This window comes from Magnolia sinica, chromosome 13 (assembly GCF_029962835.1).
Source record: "Magnolia sinica isolate HGM2019 chromosome 13, MsV1, whole genome shotgun sequence".
In the NCBI taxonomy this organism is placed as follows: domain Eukaryota; kingdom Viridiplantae; phylum Streptophyta; class Magnoliopsida; order Magnoliales; family Magnoliaceae; genus Magnolia; species Magnolia sinica.
The window spans coordinates 22,450,729-22,458,672 of NC_080585.1; positions in this window are offsets into that span (position 1 = coordinate 22,450,729).

The following is a 7,944-nucleotide window of genomic DNA, read 5'->3' on the forward strand; positions in this document are numbered from 1 at the left end:
AGATCAGTGGCTGGACTATCCTCAAAAATCTCCTCCATCCATAGGATGATATCTTTCCAATCAGGTCGCTCTTGGTGCATATTGATGGCAAAAGGATGATTGATGAGTTTTAAAAAAATTTCTTATTTATTTATGGTTTTCATTTCTTTTCTTTTCTTTTTTTAAGAAAAAATCTTACCATTTATGATGCGATTTTCAATTCGATATGATTCAACACGTATTACAATTTGCAATAGGTAACGATTTCAACAACATTGGTCAAGAGTGAGTTGGTATGAGTTAAAAGGCTATGAAAGGGCAAGGGGAAGGCCCAAAAGGAGTGAGTTGGTTAGAAGGCTATGGTCTAAATGTTATGGCGCTTGATAGAGTGGAATGGCAAAAAAGGATTCATGTAGCCAACTCCAATTAGTTTGGAAAAGGCTTAGATGATGGATGACAACATACACACGTGCACACACACACATCTCAAGTCCAACTGGTTGGACTATAATTTATGGTCCACTCAGCAAATAACATCCAACCTTTCATATATGTGAGAAATCCAATCTGTCCAATAGGTAGGCCCAATCACTGGGATAACCTCATGCAAATAATCAGCCACACTTTACTCATTGAGTTGACTACACTTTTATTTGTGATTTATCAATGCCTAAGCATTATTTCTATGTTAGGTCCACCTCATTGAGTAGACTACACTTTAAACTGTAAATGATTGTCTGTGTTTGGATAGCCTGTAAATCGTTTGTCCTATAAATGGAGAGCAAGTCTTTCCATTTATAGCTGTTAGGCTGCAAATGGAGAGCCTATGAATGAAATCCAAACTTTTTGCCTGTAAATGAGATGGGGGTAAATGATGTAAATCATTATTTACATGCAAAAAAGGCCATCCAAACACAGTGTAAACGATTTACCTGTAAATCATTAACAGGCATTCAAATGACTCCTGAAATAGCCATAACTGTAGATCAGGATCTCACCATTATCAGAAGAACCAAGATCCCACTTGTAGAAATGTTTTAACTGTGCGTGTAAGCAGTGATCATGCAAAGACAGTGAAATAACCAATCACCATAGATTTGGGTATATATGAAAATGAGTAGAGAATGAGACACAAGATAACCAATCACCATAGATTTGGGTATGTGTGAAAATGAGTAGAGAATAAGACACAAGATACATGAGGTTTGTTACAACATGACTACAGACATGGAGAAGCACCAGCCAATCATTCTGCTAGTAAAATAAGGAGAATATAAGATACAAGATAAGTATTGCTTAAATACAATGAACAAAACATAAATACCTCTCACCTCTTCTCATCAAACACCTATATGGGAAAACCATCCCACCTCTAGTGGAGAAAACCCCTCCCTCTTCCTAATATAAGAGATGACTGTTCTACGCTCTAGAGCGAAAATACCATCTCTTAACCTTTCAAAACCTGCCTTAACTTGACTAAGAAATCATAGGTGAAAAGACCACTTTGGCCTTCAAGAGATCACCTCAACAAGGAAACACACCTAACACGCAAAAAATACATACCCAACACAACTAAAATGCAAGGGCGCAGTTTTGGTAGATCCCAGATCCACCGACGTTGGTGGATCCCTAACTGTGGGGGCCACTGTGATGTATGTGCCCTACATTCACACCATCCCTCCATTTTAAATGAGGCAGATCCAGATCTTAGGTGGACCATACCACAGGAAACAGTGAATTGAACCCCACCATTAAAAACTTCCCACCGGAATGTTTATTTTCCATCCAACCTGTTGATAAGGTCACAAAGATCTGGATGAAGAGACCACACAAATATCATCTTGATCCAAAACTTTTATGGCCCATGAGAAGTTTTTAATGGTCGATTGCCCGTGTTTCCTGTATTATGGTCCACCTGAGATTTGGCTATATGCTTCATTTTTGAGATCATGCTCTAAAATGAGTTTTCAAAACGGATGGACAGCCTAGATACAAGGCATATACATCACGGTGGGTCCCACCGTCAGGGATCCCACCCACCTCCTGGATCCAGGGAGCCGTGCCCAAAATGCAAATACTCCCTCAAGTAAGAACCCTAATGCATGAGCAAAAATAGATCTGCTAAACAACAAAATGAAAAATCACAAAAAATCTACAACAACATCACAATAGAGATTACAGACAGTCATATTTTCTAAAAACTCAAGATAAAATCAAAAACAAAATAATACAAAAAAAAAAAAGATTATAGATTTAGAGATGTACAAAAATCGCAAAGAAATAAAAAGAATCACCAAAAAAAATCTCTAGATCGTCCAACGAGCCATAACATCAAAATCCCCAAATTTCTAGGTCAGATATATATAAAAATATAGAGAGAGACGAACCATTTCTTCTTTTTCCTTCTCCTCCTCCTCATCCTTTCAGATCGTCTTACTCGATGGAGAGAGAGAGAGAGAGAGAGAGAGAGAGGTGGGAGATCAGCCCCAGCTGTGGGTTAGATGGTGCGAGGGAGGCGAAACTACAGACGGGGATATCAAGAGCTACTGGTGTGGAACTTTTATAGAGAAGTTACCGAGATTTTAAATTTTCGTCAAATTATCGCGGGAAATTGATCAAAGGATATCATCTCGATAATACGGAGAGTTTTGAATAAGTTTTTAATTTCTCGCGGTTTATACCAATATTATGGGAATTACAACTTAGGAAACCTTTAAAAGTGAAAAAAGATTTTGAAAATTATTTAATAATTTTCAATAAATATTTTTATTAAGAAATTTATCAAAATAAATTTATTTTAAAATCTTTTATTTGAAAACTATTTACATACCAAGTGAAGAATTATAAATAAGTAAACTACTTAACATAGAAATTACATTTGGGTATCTTTTCCCGAGGTCTTGGATAGTCTATCTCATTAATTGAGGTATTTGGGTTAGTTGCGTGGGTAAAGGGTCAGCGACTCAAGTGTACCTACTACGGTGTCACGTTGAAACTTAACTCCATCATAAGGCGCATCACTTAATATTAAGACTATGTATCAAACATCAGCTTCATCTATGATTTAAATGTACCACACTATTAATAATATTGTATAGGGCAATGCCCACCATTTATATTGCTTCCTTTGGTGTGAACATTGTACAAGACAACGCTAACTTGAATTGTAGATGGACTGAACTATTAGGTCCTATGCCTAAATCTTAATGTGTCATCCAATAGTTGAAGTGAATTTCAAAGATGCACATCTCTCTCTGATTGTTTTCTCTGATGTAACTCACTTGAATCACATGTCATTGTGATTTTTACCTTGGACCTAATGTGAGATTACACAATCCTTATAGTAAATTTCACATACGCGTTATAGTTGGACCTTCTTAAAAATAATGGGTAAACGTCTCATAAAATTCCTTTTTAAAAAAACATATATTTGTGGAAATTAGGGACATTCATTATTTGTATGTGAAACCATTCCCACCATTAGATGGGTACTCCCATGTTAGAACTAAGGTTAAAAAATCAAGTTAACTACACCACATTATGGTAAACCATTGGGAGAGAGACATAGACGGTTGATTATTATAAGGCCCATCATGATTATATGAAATTCGCTCCAACCATTAAATGTCACACTAAAACTTATAATAACTCTTCAAAAAATCAGGCCAATCCGTGATTTAAGTAAGTCATGCTAAGATAAATAATTTAGAGGGTGAATGTTGCACCATGAACTTTTTATAATAATATGGTCCACTTGAATCACGGATGTGACTGATTTTTGGACCTGGCGGTCGAAGTGGTGTATCCAAGCTCTCACCTTGGATTACAAACCCCCTCAAAGAGGGGAGTGGGAACCCCCTGGATTGGCAATCCCCAACTGCTTTATGCTGCCAAACAACCAAGGGGATTTGAAACCCCCTCTAATCCCCCCCAATCCCCTCCAATCCAAGGTGCCAAACGACCCCTTAGGGACATTCATTATTTGTATGTGAAACCACTCCCACCATTAGATGGGTACTCCCATGTTAGAACTAAGGTTAAAAAATCAAGTTACCTGCGCCACATTATGGTAAACCATTGGGAGAGAGACATACACGATTGATTATTATAAGGCCCATCATGATTATATGAAATTCGCTCCAACCATTAAATGTCACACTAAAACTTAAAACTCTTCAAAAAATCAGGTCAATCCATGATTTAAGTAAGTCATGCTAAGATAAATAATTTAGAGGGTGAATGTTGCACCATATACTTTTTATAATAGTATGGTCCACTTGAATCACGGATGTGACTGATTTTTGGACCTGGCGGTCGAAGTGAATTTTGTATAAACATCATGGTGCAACTCACCCACATCAATGACCCCAACACCTGTTAAGAAAATGTAATGGAGAATACTCCAATGATAATTATTTAAATTATCAGCGTATCTTATTAAAAACCATTTTGAAAAAAGGTCTCACAATATGTAATTTATATCAAATAAGTAATTTTTCTACCAAAACTTTTGCAAGAGGACACCTTTTATGTACTCCCTATTGTCTTCTCCTTTAACCTTCACGTGTATGTCAATGTACCTCATAACTTTTTTCCATTTATACAAATAAAACCAAACACCTACAAAGCTTGTGAGGCCTACCATGCTATGTGTGTAAAACCTAGAACTGAAAAAAAATTAATTAATTAGGTCCACAACTTAGGTAGGCCACACCATGAGGAATAACGGGGATGGGATGTTGATTATGGGTTCGTGTATATTTCATCGGACTCATTAATCAAGTATAAATAACTAGGATGAAGTGAAAATACAAAAATCAGCCAAATCCAAATATTATTCAAGCTACACTATGTGAACTTACGCTGTAGGAGCAGTTTTAAACTGTCCCCATTGGTCTGCCCCATCGAGTATTTTATCAACCTAATCTTTTTTACTTAATAGTTCAGTTGATGGTTCATACCTGATAAAAGGAGTGGATTTATATTTAAAATATGGTGTGTCCCACAAAGCTTAGTGTTTAATGCATGTGCTTCGGACCGATTTGCTCCTTTTTGGAAGCCATACACTACAAAATGTCTACACATGTGCTGATACTAAATGCTTTTATGACATCGCACTTTTATAATGTTGGAAATAATGCTAAAAAAATCAGACAATTCCATTCCTCAGGTGGGCCACAACATACCAATCAAATTAAACTGCTACAATTTTATTTTTCCAAACATTCAATTATTTTGATTTGTTGTGGTTTCACCTTCAGTGTGAAATAGTCTATTTCTTTTTATTCTAGAATACCCAATGAAGTTCACTTGTTAGAAACCTTAGATCTCCAATACATGTTATGTTATGATACAAAGCACCCATGTGTGAATGTGCACAGGCTCACTCATGTGTGGGATCTAGAGAGAAAAAAAATAACTAACCTCCCACAGAGAGTGGTTTTCTATGAGAAAAACTTTGAAAATGCAGCAAAGTCTAATGGATGACATAAAAGTATTTTGAAATTACTTAAACAATAAAAACATGGCATAAAATGGAGTCAAATTAAACCATTCAAATTATGGCACCTGTGTAGATTTAACACGATCTGAAAATTAAACTTATTTGATTATTTAATTAATTGATTGACATTTATTGAATGGTTATAATTGAAAAATACTCAGCGGTCCTATTTCCACAAATGAGTGTCCATGAACAAGTCATTAGAATTGTTCAACCAATCTAATTACTTAAGGACAGTGGGCTACACAATCCAGCCGGTTTCATTTGACTTAATGCATGCGATGTATGTAATTTTTTAATGCCCGCTTATCATGCAACATATGCAGCTCACATATAACTCCTTTTTCATTTGTAGGGAAGGGAATAGTCTAAAACACTTCATTTACGTACGTATGAATCACATTGTTTTATATGTATATTCACTGTCCATTGGATGAGAAATCATCATTTGAATCGCGTGTACAAAAAATAAGCTAATAAATTGTTCACACTCAATTAATCATGGCCAAATCGAATGATCCAGAAGGTGTTTAGTGGCAGTAATACCACACATGGTGAGGATAAACCTCAAAGCCAAGGCACTAATGGCGTATTTGTGTCCTGAAGATCAAGACTAGAGTCCATAAAAATTAATTCTCTGTAAAAAGAAAGAGTTTATTCACATCAAAATTCCGACAAAGCTTTCTACAAATATTACTCAACTAAAATATCAAGAGGCTTATGGAATCTTTCTCGTATACGTGCCCTAAAATAATTAGCTACGCTTATGTAGAAAATCAAGAAGAATTGTACACCTGACTACCCAAATCTCTAATAATACGAAAATTATAATACGACCATCACGTTTCCCAATATATACGAGGAACATATGATGAAGAGGTCGAGATATCAACTGAGCCATCATTCAACCTCTCTCACAATGCAACATTGTCTTATCTTTGCTTTAGTTTGCCCACTTGTTATAAAAAGTCTAGAATTTAGCATAATTTAGATAATCGATGCCCAGTGTCTTCGTTGTAGTACGCTTAAAAGTAGTGTAAATATTCACGACCCACCATCATCAGATCCCAATCAACAAAGTCTATACTTGAGAGATCACACCAATTACGTCATATTGACCATCCACCTTAATTGTTTTTCTATATAAGTGATTGCAGCTGTTTATCTTTTTTCTTTCTTTGCTTATTTTATGTTATATTGATCGTATTAATCCTCATTATAAATCAATAAAAATGACAATTAGACTTTATTTTAATTCTTTTAATCCATTACTGCATTACTGAAAAATTCAAAGCCCACAATCAGCATTAAAAGAAAAGTTATTAACTCGATGCAAAAATATTAAATTTAAAAGGACTAACCCTCCCCTTCTAAATTGTCTGTCAAATCATTGCACATTGGTGGTTGGACAAATTGGGAAACCTTCACAAGTTTGATCATATGACAAATTTGGTACCTAGGGTATTTAGCATTCACTTAAACTTAAGTAAACTATAAATATGTTATGCCCAATTCTATCCTAATCATGTATGTTTGATCGAATATGAGTCAATCACTAACACATGTACTTATATCAGATTGAACTATAACGTAAATACTGATGTGCCACGCTATTGGAAACAATGTAAAACTATTACCATAGCATCTAAATTCAGGATGTATCTCTTGCTTAATATTCTGGCCAAACTAATTTTTATATTTTCACTTTATCCCAGTTGAGTTACATGTGATTAATGGGTTTGATGGAAGATAGACACCACAATGGCCCAATATACAAACTCATGTTCCTTGAGGGTGTGCCCCTCTCAATCATGTAACTCATTAATTTTTTCCCCAAGTCCTAAGATCAAGGATGTATCTTGATGGATGCAGTGGATTTAAATAACATGTAGACTAAGGTTAAACGGTTGTTCTAAATGATTCAATTGGAATTTATAAAAACCAAAATAACCTTTGCAGATAAATTCGTTACTACATATGAAAGTTAACATAGACCATAAGGGTCCCAGGATATGCATGACGAGCCAAACATACCCCGTGAACTTGTCCGGGATATAAGCAATCCCATGGATCTTAAAACAATCCACTGACATCACTGTCATTACCTTAAAATTGATCCCATCCGTTGGTTGGACGGATTGGAAGGTCAAATCTCAGGATATGCCGGGTGTGCCAAATAGACCCAGTCAACTTGTCCCAGGATATAACAATCCCATGGATCTTAAACCAATCCACTGACACCACCATCGTTACCTTAAAATCCATCTCATCCCTTCTAATCCCATGGGGCCAAATAGGCCCTAACAGGAGTACACAAAGGTGTCTCTTAGCCCAAAAATAAAAAATAAAAAAATCAGGTATTTTCATAAAATTTTAATATTTTTCTAGATTTTATTTTTAAATGAAATTGTTTTCGTAAATTTTTATTTATTATTTATTCAATTTAATATGAGATTTTACTG